Source organism: Manacus vitellinus, unplaced genomic scaffold (genome assembly GCF_001715985.3).
Source record: "Manacus vitellinus isolate BGI_N305 unplaced genomic scaffold, ASM171598v3 scaffold_56_pilon, whole genome shotgun sequence".
Taxonomy (NCBI): domain Eukaryota; kingdom Metazoa; phylum Chordata; class Aves; order Passeriformes; family Pipridae; genus Manacus; species Manacus vitellinus.
The window spans coordinates 3,416,954-3,438,792 of NW_021940660.1; the positions used below are offsets into that span (position 1 = coordinate 3,416,954).

The 21,839-nt window shown below is 38.3% G+C and overlaps 1 long non-coding RNA gene across 1 annotated transcript; it reads right to left on the reverse strand.

Annotated features, from left to right (window-relative positions):
- Positions 1–1,268: 1,268 nt before the first annotated feature.
- LOC108641208 lies at positions 1,269–20,933 on the reverse strand. The gene is made up of 3 exons (XR_001921831.1): positions 20,823–20,933; positions 20,068–20,211; positions 1,269–1,442 (listed from the first exon to the last, which is right to left on the reverse strand). It is a non-coding gene; the product is annotated as an uncharacterized LOC108641208 (long non-coding RNA).
- Between the last annotated feature and the right edge of the window lie 906 nt (positions 20,934–21,839).

Here is a 21,839-nt window from a genome sequence, read left to right on the forward strand (position 1 = left end):
CTAGCTTTTCCAGCTTACCAAGCTTTCTAAACTGACCTCTTGACACATGACCACAATTATAAATCCAACAAAAATTAAAACATTAGCTAAATTGGCTCAATGTTTCCAAGTGACAAGAGACCTCAAATGTGTCAGGAAACTATCTCCCCAGCCAAAACACTGTAAAAGTAACCAGGTTTTGAATTTACCAAGAAGTTCATGAAACTTGGCTGGGCAGCAGAAAGGTGGGCTCTTCTTCTTTAATCATGCCCTGCCTAGACTGTGATCATAGGAGCTTCATAGGTACAAATGCAGCACTTTGAGGTGAGCCTGGAAAATTATTGGAATCAATTGACTGAGTCTGCAGAGCACAGCAGTAACACATGTAGGACAGAGCAGATCACTGACAGCACTTACAGCAGTGTCTGGCACTGACCACAACTCCAGGCAGGGCCACACAGCCCCTCCACCCCACAGGACTACCTTCGCTCACAAACTGAGGCACAGGGGAATGGGGACAATTCCTGTTATTGAGCTCAGTACAGGACAGAGCTTTGGCTGAAAAAGCAGAAGGGATTTTTTTTTAAATGTTGAAACGGTTTTTAGCATTTTGAAAGTGAGATTCCACAGTGATTTTTTTCTAAAAATAACTTTACACTCTGAAATGAAAATGCATTATGATTGAAAAAAACTACCTACTAAAAATACGGGGGGGGGGGGAATCATCAAATATTTAAGCTTTTTTTCCTTGGATGTAGAATATAAATAACTTTTAGTTAATTTAGTAAAAAATGTCTTAAACCATCTGATTCAGATTTAGCTGGGTTGGGTTCAGTTTTGCCACTTAACCAAAAAGCTGTTATACATCATCTGTGTCTAGCTGTTTTAAATGGACACATAGGGTATTGGCTAAAGGCATCCAAAAAGTAGCTCTTCAGTAATTGGATTTTGGAAAGACAGAAGTAACTGAAATGAAGCACATAGATGAAAGAAAAGAGAAGAAAAAAAAAATCTTCTTTGCCAAGTGGAAATGGGAATAAATGTTCTTGGCTACTGTTGCAGCCTGAAAAGCCAGAATAAGCCTGAGGCTCCCCAGTAAACCGAGTTTAGAAACCTGCTCAGCTGATCTCTCATCTCTTCTGGCGAGTTGCCTTATCCAGTCAAGTTAGAAATTCAGGATCTAACTTTCAGTGAGAAATTGGAAAGACAGATATGTTGTACCTGTGAAGAAAGACATGAAGATAATTGTCTTTACCTAAACTAAACACTGGGAAAACACTTGCCATCTGTATCATTTCAGTGAGAGGCTGATCCTTTCCCTCCGGCCATCACAATGCACCTCCCCTGACGACAGGTCTGGACTGCATCGGCTGCAACACCAAAGGAGGTTGAAGAGTCTCCGTCCATCGACAGAAGGAAATCTGTGGTCATCCTTTTATAACCTTCTTGCGTGCAACTACAGCCTTCAAAAACAGAGCAAAAAGGTGCAAAAAAAATTTTGAGATCTCTACATAGTGACAAAGCTTCCTTCTTAAAGAATTTTTAATTAGTCATTTCCATAGGGAAGATGAAAACTAGAAGATAACTATTAAGGGTATGGGAAAGGTATCAAAGAGGTGTTTTACTGAGGACAGGCCTAAGCATGGGCTGGGGAGAAACTGGCACTTTGTTCTCTTAAAGGTCGAGACCAGACCTGGCTTTCCTCACTAGAATTTTGACAGTTATTAAGTAATACAAACACATTATGCAATCTTTACATTTAGAGACTCTAAAAGTTCAGTTTTGGTCTGAAAAGTGACTATGAAAATGTCACCTTGTTTCTGCACTTATCTGCTCCCTCAAGTGTCTGCTCTCTTGTCAAAATATATCCATTTTACTCACTAATGTTAATGGGAACCCCATATGCCAGGCAGAGAAGATTGGCCTCTTAAGCTTTACCTATTTGCCTGCTAATAAAGCGCACTTTTTATCTCAATAAGCAAGGGAAAGCCAGCACAGGTGCACCACAGTAATATGCATTATACTTTGCCTCATGCTGTGCTACCACCAGTGAAGCTTTATTCTCATTCCAGAACTTGTACATTTGCTGAAGGTTAGTGATGAAGTACAGTTCAGGTCATAAACAACTTAGCTTCATTTTCCACAACTAGACGGAGCAGCAGGCACTTAGGAAAAAAATTATACTAGCTTGTAAGTGGAACAATTTAATATAGAAGTAACTGATGACAAATAAACACAAAATGCCAAGGCAACTTGTACTCTCTTCCTTATATTTCTTTAAAATCAAAGCTAGTAAACTAGAATTTATTCAATCTTACCAAAGAAATCACTTTTGAATGTGAAATACACACTTAAGAAGGGAGAACACTGTGCTTCTTCCTGACAAAAACCTTTTGTACAGACAGTGCACCGAAAAGGTCTAAATATGTGCAGCTATGGCTAAGATTTTCCAGCCACGTGCTGGAAACACTCTGCATTGTCATACTCAGGCAAAGTAATCTGTGTGGTAAAACCTCCTCAAAACAACAGAGCTTAAATTATACAAATGGCAAAACATCTCTGTCTTGTTTCTTCACTTACCTTCCAAGTGCAGAGGTTCTTTCTCCAAACACGTGATGCTTTCACACATGCTTCAACCAACCACCTCTTTTTTAAATCACATTAACTCTCTTGTTACCTAATGCAGCTAGTGGTGCTGGAACCCCATCCCTCCTATCAGCTAAGATTTTATTTTCTCACTTCCTGCAGCAAAAAAATATTCATTGCTTATGGACTCCCATTGACAGGTGAATGCAATCTTGGTGTTGCCTCAGCAGCAGATTTGAGTCTTTTATGAATAGATGTGAGGCTTAGCCATAGAAATCTATATGAAGCTCTGAGAAGCACTGATTCCAAACTATATCACGTTGGAACTGAAGAAACTGTTGAAAATACACATTTATACTTTCAGTGTGATTTCTGGGCAGGGGAAGAGCTGTGAAGCAGCATCCCAGGCAGGCTGTGTCATCTCCATTCTTGGAGGTTCACAGGAGCAGACCAGATGAAATTCTGAGCAACCTGGTCTGGCCTCATGGCTGATCTTGCTTTCACTAGGAGGTCAGACCTAGCCCTCCTGTAGTCCCTTCCCAACCAAGCTAGGACTGTGTGGAGTGGAAATGGGTTTCTGCTTGAAGCCCCGACTTACCTCTCCTTCCCAGGTGCCCTTATACAATACATATGAGGCCCTGGAACCTGAGGACCAGTGAAATGAGAATACAGATGAAGGTTCTTCCAAGATGGAGGCATCACCTAGGGCAAGGTAGCCTACCTCCTACATCACAACCTCCTCAATTAAGAAAAAAAGAAAGGTAGTAGTCACTGGCAACTCCCCTTTGAGAGGAATGGAAGGTCTGATACACCAACTGGACCCAACCCATAAGGAGTTGTGTTGCCTCCCTGGGACCTGTGCAAGAAACATCACCAAGAAAATTCCCAGCCTGGTGTTACCCACTGATTATTGCTCTCTACTGGTTTTCCAGGTAGGCAAAGCTCAGGTCTGTCAGAACAGAGAATGCTCTGAAGGGAGTAGCAACAGACACCTCTGATATTTGTTTCCAGCCATTCAGATTAGCATTCTGCATTCACTGCTATTTATATCCCCTAACTTCTTGATACCTATGGCTCAGTGAACTTGTCCAAAACCTCTCCCTGGTTTATGAGTGTGAATTTAGTTTTTATGTTCACTGATTACTAATGAGGCATCTTACTGCTTTAATCCTGCATAAAATTAGGTACCCACTGTAAAACACTCTTTCCTACTGCTTTTCATCGGTTGTAAAGGGAATTAGGATCTGGCAAATATTGATAATGGCCATGAAGAAATGCTCACTGCTCTCTCAATCTTTCAAAGTGCATTTGGTTACAATAAGTGGTCAAAACATGGCTCAGCACAAGAAAAAACCCTTCTCAGTCAAATCAGTCAATCCAGTAAGGATTCTTGAAATCAGCATGGATCTGGTCTTAGCAGATCTGGGCAAAGTGCCAGGTAGCACCAGTGCCCAGTCATGCCACAGCACTGTCCCTATTGGCCATCCCCTTCCCACTGTTTCTGAATGTACCTTGTGAAAGGAGAGCAAGCATAGAAACTCTTTCTGGTTTATAGTGCCCATGTTACTGTACCTCCAGCTTAAGCTTTGCCATGCAGCCAATGCAAAATTAGCTGAGCAGCTCCCCAGACACATCTCAGTTGACTCAATTCTTCTGCTTTGGAAGTAGAGGAGGCAGAATCACAGCACTCACTCATTTTCCTGTGTGCAGAGCCAGCCTGTAGGCTTGGAGGAGGTACGCAGTCTAGGGAAGGAGGTCTCACTCCCTCTTACTCTGCCATGAAGGTGAAAATAACAAACAACAGTTCAGCTTTCCACTACTGCAGATCTACAGAAAGAGCAAACCACAGTAAATGAGATTTGACATAGCAGTCCTAAACTGGTGATGGAAAAGCTGGCTAGCACATTTGTGGCTGAATTTAGTTATTTTGTTTAATGTAACAAATTATACTACAATTGTATGAGATCTGTATTCTTGGCCTTTAAATCAAGCCAATGGCTTTTAATATTTCAGTTTATTCTTAAACAATATTAATGGCTGTACACAGCAGCCACAGCTTTATCAGAGGGGAGAACATTGAAAATTTGAGGAAGAACATCTCCATCTAACTGCCTATACCTGTAACTGAGAAATAAACACCCTTTCCAAGGGAAAAAAAGGTTGAGGTTAATTAGGTGATTGTTGAACAATGCACACAAAGTTTCTGCTGTGAAACATTATTTTATCGAGAAATATATTGTACATCTCCACCTTGCCAGAATCTGATAAAAGATGGAGAGTACAGTACATACCATCAAATGGATGACAACTTCATATAACTTCTTCTGAAAGAAAGCAGCCTGTTGTTTACTGCATTTATCGACAATCTGTGAAAGTAGACCAGAAATCAGTCTAATTACCAGAGTGCCAGTTGTGCTTGTTAACACCAGCTTTGTGACCAAATGTTATTCCACAGTTGTCACATCACAAGAAGGTTTCATTACTAACATAATAGTGAACAAGATCACATGCCTAGCTATTGATTGATCTGCCACACAAAGGAAGGACATTTGTTGTCTCTATTATAACCAGTTACATCTTTGTCTGCCCGTATAATATGCACAGGAATGTATCACAAGCAGTTGCTGCAGTGTTTCCTAATTTCAGCCTGTTAGCCCATTAACAGCCCACTAGCACTTGCGGACTTTACCAAAGGACAAGAAATGACTTTGCCATAATTTTGTCTTGTACAATCTTAAAAAAATTGTTTTCATCAGCCTTCCTGCAATGGATTCTGCAATGGATCCTACAAGGACTGAGACTTACTCAACATTTGCATTATAAATATATCATTTCTGCCAAATCAAAAGATATTTTAATTCTTTCCAGACACAATTGGGTAACACAGCAGGAACAGTAGAAATATTCATTATTACTGTAGTTGAATGGCCCTGAAAGAACTATATCTTAGACCAGAGAAATGCTCTGCTAACAAGCACCTCAGACAAAATGAACTAAGATTGACCCTCAGAGCATCAAGATATTGCTTGACTGACCAGTCATAAATGCAAACAGCAGCTTTCAGGCCTGTTGTTGATATGAAAAGTGAACAGTCTTGTTTATTTTTCTATGAACTCAATAAATATTACAATATAAAAGTGGATTTGTTTATCATTGTGAGCCTACAAAAAAACAAGCATGCCTCATCATCTTATCTGATGATGAATGATTTATCAGGCAGAACGTGAATCTGCTTCTAACTGAGTCTATTTTCCTGTTTATGCTTGTTGAACAGATACAATTTAATGAAGAATATAAAGTACTTAAAAATCCGTCTACCATTAATAGTTTAATTAAACTGACATGTACTTCAAAAACAGAGAGACAGAAAACATTAATTTTGGTTATAAAGGGCATGGCATTATTAAAGTGCAATTAAAACCAGCACTCACTTACAAGTAATAGCTAAAACAATTTAATTATTTAACATTTCATTGACAGTTCTGGCTAACTTAGCCACCCCAAGGTAGGTATATTCTTTGGTCCTCTTGTAAAGTATATTACACGGCTGCCATCACACCACAGAATATCACAGAATATTCTGAGTAGGAAGGGACCCACAAGGATCATCGAGTACAACTCTTAAGTGAATGGTCCATACGGGGATCAAAGCCACAACCTTGGTGTTGTTAGCACCATGCTCTAACCAACTGAGCTGATCTCAGGGGTTTTTAGCAGGATTCATTAAAAAATAAAACATAAACAGTCTGTATTTACCTTTTTTTCTCTACAGAGTATCATGAAGATATATTTATTTTCAATGCAATCATTAAGCCAGCCACCTTCATGTAAAAACACCTGCACTGACACATCTTAGGTTTTGCATTCAGATAAGTTATCCCTAAAAGAGTAAACAGAATCATAAATGGTCAGAGCTAAAGCATTTCAGGTAAAGCATTTCAGCCAACCAGAAGAAATCATAATGAGAATGGGTGTTCATTTGAAGGTCTTGTGAGGAATTCAGCAACTGAAACATTGAGGAGTATTTCCTGGGAAGGTACCAGATACCTTCACCGCAAAGTGATGAGCTGATTTTCACTGTGCAAAGCAGGGAATGGGAGCTCATGAGGGTTTTGAAGCCTTTAAATGTTTTGGTTCTGCAATCTCTAACCACATTAAGACCTTGTTCACACTCCTTTCAAGATCTGTAACTTAAGATGTAATTGCAGTCTAATATAGACCACCAGAGAAAGTAGAATAGAGGATAAAGTCTGGAAACACATTTGAAAGTAAACCAAGAGATATGGACAACCTATACACCACTGGATATAAGCTGGAAGTAAAATCCCTTGTGCCTGAACCAAACTTCTTTGCTTGCATAAGGATTTCTATAGGATTGCTAGCCACACCAGTAATCAGATGTTTGCATATCTAGAACAAAACACCAGACAATTGCTGAGCTGTTATTTTAGTCATGGTTTATTCACTGTTATGTATCTGATGCAGCCTGGAAAGACAAATATCTTATGAAATACTGTATTAATTGACCATGAGTTTCAAACTTCTCTTTGAAGACAGAATGTTGCCTATCATTTCATAGTTTTAAAGTATATATATCAAGCCTTACTCCATTAAGAATATTTTTTCAGATATTTTGTAATTTGTCTGGCAAGTTCACAGATCTTTAATAAAATATTTCAAACTGCCATTTATGAAATTATAGTTTTATCTATGTTTTTTTTTTCAGCAGTGCAAAATCACAGTCAAATACTATGCTCTTTTAATTAAGAGTTTGCCCCACAGAAGACCCAGGCAAAGCATGTCTGAAGCATTTCCAATACAGAACCTTTAAGAAAAAAACCTACCAAATTGTGTGGCCATCTAGACGGCTTTACAAATGAAATCAAGATATTGGATGTAGATTTCATTATTATTGTGTTTAAATTAAGATTGAAATGCCATGCAACTGAAATCAAAATCAGAAGTAGAGCAGGGTATTGTTAGGTTTCTGAATATTAAATGCAATCCAAAGGTAATAGTACTTACAGATTTTTCACATACAAACAGATTTACGGAAAAACCATTTGCTCATTGAACTTCAGGAGCCTGGGTGGTTTCTTCTGTGAATAATCAAATAAGTTAACTCAGGCAGCTTCTCTGATTCAGTGCTACAGACATACAGGATTTATATATAAAGGCCTACTTTTTCAAAAGCGAGTAGCTTTACCATAAATGTCATTTAAGATAATGAGAAAAAATATAGTGCTAAAAAGAAGAGTTCTCAGTGTTCATAGCTGATAAAAACGGTAACTCAGCAATTTTCATTGTGTTGGTAATAAATTTTGCTTTCACATTTGCATACATGAGAATTAAGTTAAGGGCAGGAGTAATTTATTTTACAAATTTATTCCTTTAAGTCTTTCAACTTTATAATTTTATGAAAATGTTTCTATTAATTTGAAGTTCCTGAAGAGCTTTTTTCAGGTTAGAAAATTCCCTCAGTTGTTTTTCAGGATCTCTGATTACTTTAAGTAATCTGCTGCCTCAGGAAGAGCAGAAAGTTTATTAACACAGAATTTTCTTGTGATAGCTTTTCAAAACTTAGTATTTATGTGAGCTTATATGTTAAGAAAAAAAGTGAAAATGTACCAAAAATTTTGGGGGCCCTAGGGCCTTCTCTAAATGCATGATGTCTGTTCCCTCGTTCGGAGTCACAAGAATGCTAAATGAGAGGAGACGGAAATCCCTTATTTCAGGAAAGAAAAAAAAAACAACCAAAACCCCAAACCAGCCACCCCCTCTTAAAATACCAGATCATGCCAAAACTGTGGGAAGAGGTTTCAGTTGCTATCACCTGTGGTTTTATATTCATATTCTGCTTGCCAATGTTTTGGGTAGTATTCTGAAGCTGAGCTTTGATCCTTTAAGGACCTCCTATCCCCTAGGCTCAGGTTCGATTCAGTATTGGAAGTGCCAGGACAGCAGCTGCTCCGAGAGCAATATGGATGAAATTTCACAAGAGCAGCTTTTCCTGCAATATTTTAAACCAATCTCAATTGAGAAAAGCAGGGAGAAAATAAAAAAGATAAACACAGAAATCAGACAGAGTAAAACCTGGAAGGGGAATGTGGAAAGCAGAATGGGAGCTAGGAAATACACACGTGTGGAAGGACTAAGGAACCAAATGGGGAAACTGAGAGAAACATTTGGAAAAAAATCTGAGGAGCAGAAGGCTGACAGAGGAGGCAAAATCTGTGAGGGGGAAAAAGCAAAGGGGAGTAACAGACAAGCACAGAGAGGAATCAAAAAATAGCTTTGAAAGAGGCAGGGGAAGGACAAAGGGCAGAGAGACAACAACCAGCACCCTGAAAAAAAAAATTGCAAGACAAAGAGATGGTGAGGAAGGTAAATCGTAAACAGAGATCCAAAAGGAAGGCAAAAATTTTACAGAGTGAAAGTTCAACTTATAAAGCTTCACAAAGTTTACAGGAAATTAGTTTTGAGGAAAGTCCAGGTTGACAGAGCTTCTGTTCATAGCAACCCCCAAAAATAAACACCCAGCCTATTGGAACGGGTAAGGGGGACATGGCATATCTACTGCTTTCTCTCAGTGAGCAGCGCAATCTCCTCCTTTCATGCCCTGCTTTCGGAACAGGAGGAACAAACAGGCAAAACATAATTTACAGTCTTGGTTTATCTGTATCCACAGCCCATCTGCTGACTCGAACCACAGCAGAATTTGTATGTGTGCATTCAGAGAGACGGCTGTCATTAGACCAATGAAGTTAACCGATGTATAAAAGCCAGGATCAGATCAGTAATAAAGTTTACACTTCATTATGGATGTCAAAATCCTTGCTGATTTTTTTTTCCACGAGTATCTAGCTCACTGAATTTCACAAGCAAGCAAAACCATCTCTAGCCAACATTCAGGAATTGGTTACTTGGAAGCTGCAACATTCAGGATTGAAATATAAAAACAGATATTTCCTTAATAAATTTACAGAAAGATAAAAACTGGACATATTAATGTACATCTCTGTATTCATGCCTGTAAAATTATTAGATTCTTGTCTCATCAAATTTACATTGTAGAATCTGAATACAGTATGATTAGGCATTATTTTAACAACTACACTACAATACAATTTAAAATAAAATGGCCCTTTATATTGCACTAATATCAGTGTTTTAAATAACAAAGGGTACTTTTTTTTTAAATAAAGGAAAGGATTAGCATTTAGTTTCAATCAGTATAAGCAATGCTGTACCAGTTGGTGTCTCAAAGATTCAGGATTTTATTAATATTCCAGAGATGCATTTGTGTTGCCTCTGGGTACACTGAAAAGCCACTTAAACTGCACTTAAAGCAGCACTACAGGATCAAATTGATGTGCATCAACCATTTACAATAAAACTTGATTATTATAAAGGCATACATATTTGCATAATTACATGTTTGATTTTTTGATAATGCAGCATACACTACAAAATGTTGCTTCATGTAGAAAGGCATCGTCAAAAAGCACCATCTGCTGTAGTGTTTAATGCACTGCAATGTTTGAAAAATTCTGAAGGTAGATTTGTGCAAATCAAAGGGGAAAGGAAAGGAGTTCTGTTAGAACAAGGGACTTAGGGCTGGAGGAGGGGATATGGTACAGTGTGGACCTTTTGTTACGCTCTCGTCTGTTTCTCTCTGGCTATTTTTAAATAAAATTGTCAGGGGAGAAAAGTAAAAGACAACAGAGCAGCACATCCTACGATCCACAGAATATAGGATTCAGAACTTGAGAGCATTTGGCATAAACACATTTTTGATGTTTTCACTCAAATTCAGTATCTAATATATGCAATGAAGGAATCATAATAGGAAAGAAAGCAAACTTCAGCAAGAATGAATCTTTTTAAAGGAATCTCTACTAAGCATCACAATAGCTTAAAAGGCACAGAACTTGAAAGTAAGAATATCTCCATATTTGCTCAATTTAAAAGGAGAAGACCACTGTTCTTCAGTAATATATGACCATAAACCCCGACAGGAGCCCAGTGGGTTCAGGAAGTCTGATGCTAAGATTGCAGAAGGAAAAGTGTATCTTTGATTATGAAAAAAAGTAAGCACTTCTAGACTCAGAACTGTTAGCCCAGAGTTCTTGTATCCTAAAAATATGCATCATTCTGATTAGCACTACATGTCGATCATTTTAATACCTGAGGCTGTTTTTCAAAGTGGATTTTGAGAAAGACATTAATCAAATGTAGTTGTAGCTGTTTGTAATATTCTGCCATCCTGAGGAGTTTGTATACATGCATCCAGAACACACACACACACAAAAGCATAATCTGTGGCTTTCTCCAAGTCTGTTGCTGCCTCTGAGCTATGCTGTGAATGTTTTTGGACATTGTGCTGAGTAGCAAAGCACAGCGTAGAGCCAAGACTGGGAAGATCTGGCAGGGAAGTCAATAGGCATGTACTAGCCTGTTGCTTCGCAGTAGGAGCTCATTCCTTCACAAATTGGCCTTTGGTAAGCAGTGTGATTCATTGCTCAGGGACTGGATTACAAGCTGGAAACCAGCTGAAAGAACTTGGGCAACTCATTTCACTTCCCCATGCTTTCCATTTTCCTTCCTCCTGTTTTTCACATCATGTTAGTTGAAAATTATAGAACTCTTCAGGGCAAGGACTTTTTCATAATACAAATTTCCAGCATGTTGGGTATTAAACAAGCTTTTATCTCCATGGGCACCTCAAGGTATACCAGGATACAAACAACAGTTGAATTATACGCTGTACATGGGATAAATACCAAGTCAATTAAAAAGCATCTTTAACAACACAATCTGACTATAAAGTCCAACAGTTAAGAACAACATCTGTCTCCAAGACATATTCTACAGTCCAGTGACATAAAAGAGCTTCAGAAACAAATGAAATTTTGTCCAGACACCTGAAGGAAGAATGTGGTGGTGTATGCATGAATGCAAACATCTCAAGCCTTCTGTGCCTGAGCAACAACAGCTTGTATATAGATTCATTGAAAGCAAAGGGATGGCCATAGAGCTTCAAGGCCTAAAGTTGCATTGCTGGTCTTTTAGGTTCTGCTACATCTGGACTATAATAAATTTACATTCCCATCAAGAAAATAACCACTGTTGTATAGTTATGAGACAGATTTTGTTTCACGTTATGAGGTAGAATGTGCTTGAGTCCTCTATTATGCACAGGATTATTAAATATCCAGGTTCCTTACCCTGACTTACCAGGTACAACTATAGCTTGGCATCAGAGATGCCAAACACCCACACTGTCATTGACTTACATCAGCACTGTGAAATCCAGTGCTTCTGAGAAATCTAATCTTTTGTGTGTCATGCAGAAAATTATGAAATATTTTTTTAAATAGCCAACATCTTGTTGTGTGTACATAGTTAACAAAAACTCAGAAATATTTATCTGTTGATATTTTTGCCCATACCCACAATTTACTGAGTTGAACTGGACTGCAATATGATGCAGTGTCATTCCCTTTGCCTCTGTCTGCACTTGAAGCAGAAACTGTATGGTTTCTTGCTCATCAGGTACCCATACTGAAAAGATAATATTGTATTTATAGCACAAGATTGAAAATAGACCCAAATTATAACAAAGCCTCAAAGACATATGCATTTCTTTCCCACTAAATTATCTAAGTGCATTTTGTCATAGTGCCCAAAAAGGAAACAAAACCAGCCAGGCAGATACAAATCTTTAGAAACAATGAGTTTCCCTTTTGTGCCTTAATATTCTGCTCTTGAGCTTCTCTAACAAAGTCTGCACTAATCATTGCTGGAATCAGCACAGCAGTGACTGTTAAGCAAAGTCTTTTTCTCCACCCTCTCTGCACTAGGCAGACAGGGGTTTTCATTACATATATCATTTTCAACTTGCTGCAGTGATTCCACAAAGACAGGAGGATTTAGAAAGCTAATGAATGGGGGTGGGGAGCAGGCTAGAGTTGGAGCTTCAGTGCTAATATTTAAGGCTAGATACTATGAGTGGCTTCATACACGAGGCACTGCCACCGATTTTATTTTCATTGCATGGCACTGACAGACTTTGACAGCGAAATCATTCATCTCAAGTTAATAAATCAAAGTAAGAAGTGGGGGTGGGGAGATTTTTTTGTTTGAACATTTATTGCTACAGGATTTAGGGCAAAGCTTACTGGTCATTGCCTTGCCCTAGTTGTTACTGTGCTGCAATGACAGCAAAATTATTTATCTTTTAGTTGCTAATTAAGAAGAGAAGAATAGGTTTGGTCTGAATATAATACAGCATCTAGGGACCATTTGCTACATCCTAATGACATGCCATAGATGCTGTAACTCAGTATATCTACAAGTCATTTGCTGATTTATTATTAGGAAAAAATTTCATCTTGCAACTTAACTGATATAAAGTTAGCATTTTATAAATAAGATTAACCTGAATGAGAAAACAACATTCTGCTTCCTCTCCCAAGGTGAAAAGATCACATCCCTTTCCAAGCTCTGCTCTAGCACAGAACGCTCCGTTTCACTGACATCAGTACCCTTGCTACTGTTCAGCAGTTTGGACCATCTAACCCACCTTTTGCAGACATGTCATCAATATTGCCTACCACTTGGGAGAACAGGCTACACTGACTACAAAATACTGGTTCTATAAATCTGATAATTTTAATGACAAACCAGGATATTTTAGGCTTTCTTGTCCCTGAAGAAACAAGAACAATTGCAGACTAATTGCAAACCCATTAAGGACCTTAGTGTTATAAGCTTTGAATATAATTTCTTTCTCTTAAAGGAAGAAAACAAAACAAACAAAAAAAAAATTTTCTGGTTCTTACCTCTCTACATAATAACTTAGGATGTGGGTGAAGCTGTTAATTCAGATTTGAGTGATGAATTATGACTTCCACTTTCTCAAGTCATAGCTATCACCAGATCCTACTCAGCTGCCTCTTTCAATGACCCATGTTCATTGGCATGTCAGGCAGAGGGGGAAGAAAGTGGTGAACATCACAGAACACAGGCACATGGCCAATCACAAGCAGCTTTGATCCTTGGTGGATGTTCTCTTTAATATTCATAGAAATTAATAAACACTAGTTGTAGTCAGTGGCCCCACTTCAGCAGCAATTCCCTTCTTAAATGCAAAATTTTGGACAGTTGAGAAGCTTCAAGGTATGGTACGGACTTTGAGAAGTTGTTCTCCACATTGACCACACTAATCTACTCTGTGGCAGGTGGACACTGTCCAAAGAACTGAATGGAAACTACATAGATTAGTTAATGCCTTTTATTTTACACTTAGGGACAGACTATTCCTGCTGTAGCAGGAATATACATAAGCAACTATATCCTGCTACCAGTGCTCAGTTAATAGGCTCCTGTAGTGAATAACATCATGTGCTCTGTCAATTATTAATAATGAGACAAGCATTTTCACATCAGAATGCTGCCTTGTAACATGATGAGCCTGTATCTTATGAATGTATCAAAGCTCAGTCTTATAACATTACTAGTTTACTAAACAAACTTTGAACAAGATTTATTACTCACTCTGCTGAGTACTAATTTTTGTGAATATTGTAAATAGAAAACTGTCTCTTTATTGTCAAAATTTTTACAATATGGTTTATACTTTAGGTGCTTGATTTACTGCTATATTTCATTTATTCTAACACATCATTGATCCCCTGTCTCATACATCCGATTTAGTTACTTTTTTATTGTATAATTTCTAGGCAACAGTGGCTATCCAGGACAGAAACAGCTAATGGATCTAATTTGATTTTGCCCTCATACCAGCAGAAGTTCACTTACTAGTTCACTTACTCAGAATTCATTGATCACTCAAAGGTCTTCTGGGATTGTGAAATCTCATTCTCAGTGTCTTTTCCAATTGTCAAAGCACAGACTCAATACCACATCTGACATCCTTGCAGCCTGCCTAGTTCTGCATAACACAGCAGTCAACCACGGGGTTATAGTCAATGATGGGACTCTCATAAAGGATGACAAGGCTAAATCTTACTGACTTCAGACATGGAAAAAAGATAGATCCTTCTGAAAGGTGGGTTTGCTGATGATAAGCAAGGGGCAGCCTAGTTACAGCTATATCTTTAACAAGGAAAAGGAAGAACTGGATAAGGATGATTAGAAACAAAAAAGGTAGATATTAAAGGAAGAAGAAAATACAGAAGGAGTTTTACACAAAGATCCATAGGTCTAAAATCAAAGAAATTGCTCCACTTAGCACAACAAGATGATTGAATTCCTTTATCTGTGGCTTACTGTTCCCAGCTAAAACACAAGATACTGTCCTGTGCACAGCCCATTCAGTTCAATGGCAAGACAGCAAGCCTTGTGGAGGGTACTGCCAGAACAATAATCACTTTTAAAGTGGTTGTAAAGATCTTCTAGTCACTAAGTGCACACAAAGAGGCTGGAGGAGGTTAATGAAACTTCAAGAAGTGTTTATGTGCAGTAAGGTTACTTCATCTTGAGTTTTGAGAGCAGATAAGGTGGAAAAGAAAGATATTGGGAAGGTGGAGGACATTTAAAAAAAGCAGTATTAAAGTCCTCCATTACAAGAATAAAGATGACTGTTTTGTCAACAGAAAACACATTTATCTTCATCTGGGAGACACAACTGATAGTTCCTGTTACCCAAGGGAATTCTGAACCTTGAGCTAATCTGTGCACCTACTGCACAATTTTGCAAACATGCATCAATATTTAGGCTACCGGTTTTGGAACAAATGCATTACCAAAAATGAGTTTCTTTCACAGAAACAAACATTAGAATCAGAACAGACACGCTTTAATCACAAATTGTTTTCTGAACACATTTGCCAGTCTCATTTCAAACTGTTTGAGCACCTGAGCTTCCATTTTCCCTCTCTGGAAAGTATTCACCATCCTAAATGTAGCCAGCTATGCTGGGTAACTTTGCTCTGGTAGGCATTGTTTATTTTCTCCTTTTTTTGTTGGTCCTTTGGAGGACATGAAAATATTTTTCTTCCTATGTACTTGAAACCCATCCACAATCATCAGCTGCTACATCTTCTTTTCATAATCTTGTTTATATTCAAATAGGCACTAATGTTGTTGTGCTCCATCAGGAGACTTGGTCAATAGTTCCAGAAAGATAAAAGTAACAGGGGAAAACGGTGGGGAATCACATTCTTAATAACATCGTATTTAAAATCCCTTAGTTGTCTTGCAGACTATGATACTTGCATTTAGAACTGCTGGCTTATTTCAAATGGAATTTTATTTAAACAAAATGAAAGCATAGCTTCTGAGGCAAGAACTGAAGCCTTGGAACAGAGGGGGGGTGATCCTGTACTTAACATTGCCACTCAGAGCTGTGATCTCTCACTATTCTGCTACAAACATCCTGTGCAGCCTCAGTTGAGTTGCTTTGGGTCTTTTTGTGGCTTAATCCCCAATCTTTGAGACAACTATGACTTAGACTCCCTATCTCACAGGCACACAGTGAGGATAAATGCATTAAAGAAGAATTAATATATCACAATATAGTGATAGGAATTCAATACCCTGCATACAGAGTAATTTATCTTTTTGTCTCCTGGATCAAGTATAGTTTCTACGTGTGTGCAACAGTAAAAGCCTAATCTATTAATATATAAAGAAACCAAATAATCTCCATCGCTGCATTCCTGTATATGAAACCATGAACAGAAACATAAACCTGTAGGTGTAGACTGGAAATGCTAGAGCAGAAAAGAACAGAATTTTTTCCTTAATTACAATGGGCTTAAGAGAAGGATAGGAACCACAAGCTAGACATATATAAAGAAATCTGTTCATTCCACCAGAATAAATGAAAAAACACAACAAAACCAAACAACAGCAAAATAAATTCATATATAAACTAGATATACAAGTATTTAGATGTATTTTAAAGAAGGAACTCCTTAATGTTATCTTGTGTAAGGAATACACTATAATTTACTAGCATATAAATTATATAAAGTTCCCAGGATGAAACCTCCATATTTCTTTTTCCAGACTACTCTCCCTATAAAATAGCTTTATTAGAGTTTAGCAATGTTAGGAAAAAACGAAGGTAATGTCTATAGTTCCCATTAAAAACCAAATCATACATTTTACAGTGATTATAGAGTAGTATACTATAAAAAATGAGGTTCCACCAAGTATTCAAAATTATGGATTTATTCAAACTCCCAGAGAAAAATCAAACTTGTAAATTGTGTAGATTATATATCCAATAAAATATTTATTGTTGCACAATGTATATTGTTAACTGTGTTGACTACTTTTCACCAAGGTGCCAGAGAAATGAAAAATTAACCAGTGCAGAATATAAAATAGTTTTTTTCAAGTCCTAGAGCTAGTTCACAAGCATACAAAACAGATTGCATTCAGAGTAGAAATACAGAAATTCTTCAGTGGAGAAGACACTAGAGCTGAATACCTGACAGCAGAACAAAACAGAGAACAGCATTAAAGCCTTGTAGTTGAGGTGCTGCATGCAAATGCAGGAAGACCTGAATTAGTAATATTGAAGGTCTAGCTAACGTAGACACTGGCTGTGTCAATGAATGTTTTAATGACATCTCACTAGTTTAAGGACTAACAAGTGCATACATGCAGCCTGATAGAATTCTGGAAGTTCAGTGAATATGTGATCTAAAATCTCTTTGGGTTTACAAAAACAAGTGAATATTTGAATATCCTCCTTCTCTGCAACTTCCTAAACTGACCTACGAAAATCACACATGTGGTTTGAGCGCATGTTCTTGTTTTCAGCATTAATCATCATCATCACTACCAACCAACCCCCCACTGGCTTTTTCAAAATTTATTATTTTTCAAAATTTACATGAATATTTATTTAAACTTCAGCTACAGGGCACCAAATGGTCATCAGCCTATGAAAGGAAAAATTTAATAAAAAATAAAAATATATCAAATCCTCTAGTTATTTTGCACCCTAATGCTGTGACTTCAAATGTACCTTTTTTATCCTCTTCATTTTGAGATGACCTATAGAACTTCCCAATGGAGGATAAGGAAAAGAGGTAGGCTGGCAACACCAGAGAGGGCTGGACCCAGACTGTTGCTCCAGCCGTGCTGCACAGAAGGGCATTTCTGACCTGACCTGGCCATTCACAAATTATAGCGGGTAAAAAAATAAATACACAAATACTCTGGAATGAGGACTTTCATCCTTGCCCTTGGTGTCTCTATTTCAGCTGCTCCTCTTCCAGCCTTTAGCACAGACCACACCAGGCTCGAAGTGCAATTGCACACTCAGAGTGAGCACGTGCCAGCCTGACAGAATGCCGAGTTCAACCCTATTCTGTAGCTATGGCCCAGCCGGACCCAAACTCCTGCCCATCCTCTTCCTGAGGAGCACATTCCTCAAGCTGGGGGCAGGGATGCTCTGGGCCAGGCTGGAGGAACAGCCAAAATATGTTCTACCTCATTCTCCACAGCTCTCCTCCTCCCTGAAGCACTGCAGTGCTGATGGCTGGGCAGGAAAAGCAGCTGCCTCATAGGGTTTGGGATTTAACAGACAGCCATCTTTCTCCTCTCACTCTAACTGGTCTCACTCCTTGATATTAAATGGCACTAAATGCAACATATTTGACAGTGAAAGTTTGCTGAATATTTCAGAATTAGTTGTCCTAAAGAAAGTGGTCCCTAGGTTACACTAGTTCATGTTAAAAGAAACATTACTTCAGTAAGCCCTTGGAGACGTGTGCTGGTTTTTTTAGCCCAGCCACACAGCAGCCCCAGATCTCACTTTTTGAAGGGGAGGACAAAACAGGTGGAATTAATTGAAAAATTCAGGTTATATGTTCTCTTAGAATCTGAGTTCCTGTATTTTTAAATGCTTTTTCTGTCAGCACTTGACATCTGCACATTTTCAAAATCTTTTTCGATTTACACTGAAGCAGCTGGATTATGCAATCAGACAGCATGAACTCAGTGCAAAACACTGCTATTGTCTGCTTGTTCCTGGTGTGCAAGGCAGGAGAGGGGAGCACACATACACTTGGATGAGATGAACCCTATTCCAACATCTTTCTGCTTAGAGAGATTACAGCTTGTAGTCTCACTGTGTACCTGCAGGATGGCGGGGCCAGATCCAAAATCTGGATGTCTAAAACTTCCTAAATCAATGCTTGAGATGCCCAAAAAACAACCTCTTGTGAAATTCAGACTGTGAGGAAGCTTTTTTGAGACCAGTCAAAGCTTCAGCACACTAACTCCAGGTTCCCATTTTAAGAAATCCTGGATTAGAACCAACCCCACCTTGATATTTAAATGCACTATGGAGCAGAAAAAGGAGAACAGGTCTGGACAGCTGCACAAATGGGCAGGCAGCAGCTGGGCAGGAGCAGCCATTCCACCCTACTGACTTTCTGTTGTGGAAAGAACTTCACTGCTGAGGATAAAGATGAGCAAAGCACAGGAAAGTTGTAGCTTTTTATATACACAAAGCAAAAGGATTAAAACTACCATGTAGAACAAAGATTTACAATGGATCAGCCACACATCTCTGTAGAAGGAACAAAAGCTTTATAAAAGAATAAATGAAAAATTATATATTTCTTGAGACTATAGACAGCCCTAGAGACTTCTAAGTATTAGTCAGACCAAAAGCTGCCAGATGCTTCCAGAGCTCTGGCAGCTCGCTGGGGAGCTCGGGCCTTTCCAACAGGGCAAGATAGGTCAGCTGGAGACTAAAGGGTACAGAGCTCCCCAGAGAAAGACTTTTTTGTTGTCTTTGGTTTTAAATATTTTTCCTTCATAAGACATGGTCTGAGGTTCCATTATGTTATCTACTTAGAGACTTTATTACAGGGAAATTGGTGACATTTTTTCTTTCTTTTGACTATTTGCCTCACTTGAAGAGTTTTGCAAAACCCTGATATCCAGTTAACTGTGGCTAGCCCATGTTAGCAAACAACACTCTGCAAGCTCTGTCTTTAGCAAAGTAACTCAGGGCATCAGCCAGAAGAGCCTTGATTCCCATCTTCCATAAATTCCTTCTTTTTTCCCACTCATTTCCCAAAGTAAAGGAAACCAGTAGATGAATTATTTTTTTTTCACCTTTCCTCAAAATTCTTTATAGGTTAGATTTTAAAATCTGAAGATCAAAGCTTACTTCCCATTTCCGTACAAAAGTACAGTGAGGTGGAACATTTAGATAACTATTGACAAGAAAGAATTTAGCGTCAATAAATGCCTTTATCATGCCTTTCTTAACTCCAGCAGAATCCTCTCCCAGCCCCAAGAAGTTCTAAGCATGTGTCACCTGCTCATGCCCATGACACTACTGCAGCCATGTAAGCTGAACTGATCTCAGTAAAAAGTGCTTTAGGCACATTATATGACTTTACTTCTCTCTGTTTTTCGGCCTCTCATTAAGCGATACCAGACAAAAGCTGCCCAAATAAAAAATATCCAAAACAACATTTAAAGTCAAATTCTCATACTTACTTTGGACTACTTGTTTGAAGCAACAGGAATGGTTGTATGGGCAGTTCATGGACTCAGGAGTCGGACGTTATATGCAGCCAGAAACACAGTTCACTTTTGTGACCGTCTGTTCTCCAGGGAGCACTAGCAGGAGATGACAGAGGTCTGTGCAAAAAAGAAGTTCGTTATTTTAAAGCCTAAGAAAAAAACTCATACAGGAAAATGTAAGTAAATGCAAAGCCAGAAGGTAGGGCTGCCTTTCATTAGGAAAAGACACAACCCACCACTGCAAAAACACCCCTTATTTTCATGCGAATGCAGCCATGAAGCACACCTACGACTCCCAGTGAGGTTCAGAGCTCTGTGTCAGAGGCAGTGCTACCAGAAGCAACAGTTTATTCCCTCTGATTTATTCAGTTCAGAAAAAATGTATTACTTTCTTCATTGCTCCATTTGTTCTTTAAAGTGGTATAAATCTTCACAGTTCAGTGAGAAAGTTAATTAAGATACTATACAAAGTGCTTATCTTTGGAAAAGCAAGAATCTGGCCTCATGGACGACCTGAGTAAGAATGAAAACATGTGCCTACTAGACTTGCACACAGCTTTCTTTAACGATCTATCTAAATAACTGTAAGAATCTATGGTTCGTGTGGGTCCCTTCCAACTCAGAATATTCTGTGATGCTACCAAATATGTCAGAATTGCATGTATTCTAAAATAAATATTTTTAATTTTATTAAATAGTAAAAATATACTAACCTGAAAAATTCTTACCCTAAGTTTATTTGATGAGATGATGATATATAAGATATCCTTAAGAACATAAACTGTTGGCTTTACAAGCTCCATTCTTTCAGTTATTCCCCGGACCTCACTTCAGGATACCATAGTCTTCATTCATTTACTCATTTCATTTCATATGAAGACAACATAACCCTTAGGACAGATTTTTCATGGTGAATTGCAACATGCTTGCTGTATTTAAGACCTTGTCGAGACAGAGAAGTTTTTCATAGTGAAACGTGTTAACATACATATTTTGCTCATTTTTCCAGAAAAAGATGGCAATACACACATATACACATACATATATATATATATATACATATATAAACTTATATAGTTCTATACTAATATAATATTAAAGAGAAGAACTCCATTAAGGGAAATGATTCATTTACACCTAAAGAGTCTAACAAACATCCCACTAAAACTCAGGAAAGGGCACAGAATAAAAAGAAAGAATGAACAATTTACCAGAACTGAAGAATGCCTTTATGAGAGGTAGATGATTTTCACTTTTTTCTGAAAGATACATTGCTTCTCTTTTCACACCACTGATTCAGAAAAGGTGACTTCAGGTATCTGATTAAACATAGCAGAGAAAAAAATTGCACGTTGTTGTCAGATGCAGCTGAGGTTTAGATACAAAATACTGAATCTGATACAAGCAGACGATGAGGAGTTATTTTCCTGTAATTTAAGGAAGCTCTGTGCTTCTTACTAAATTTTCCATGAAATAAAGAGGCATATATATAGGAATCTATATGAATGCATACGCCAACACCAGCTGAAGTGAGCAGTTCCAACCCCTTTCCCTATGGCCTCCTCCACACCAGCTGACATGAGTATCCTCATCCTGAAACATATCCTTGTGCCTTCTCTTTTCTTCAGAGTGTTTGTCACTTCTCAGCCATTTTATGAAAGCCGAGGCTCAGCGTGTGGGTCCAAGGACAGCTTCACAATGTAGGGCCAGCCCAGTTTGGGATGGATGCTGCCGGCCACTCCAGG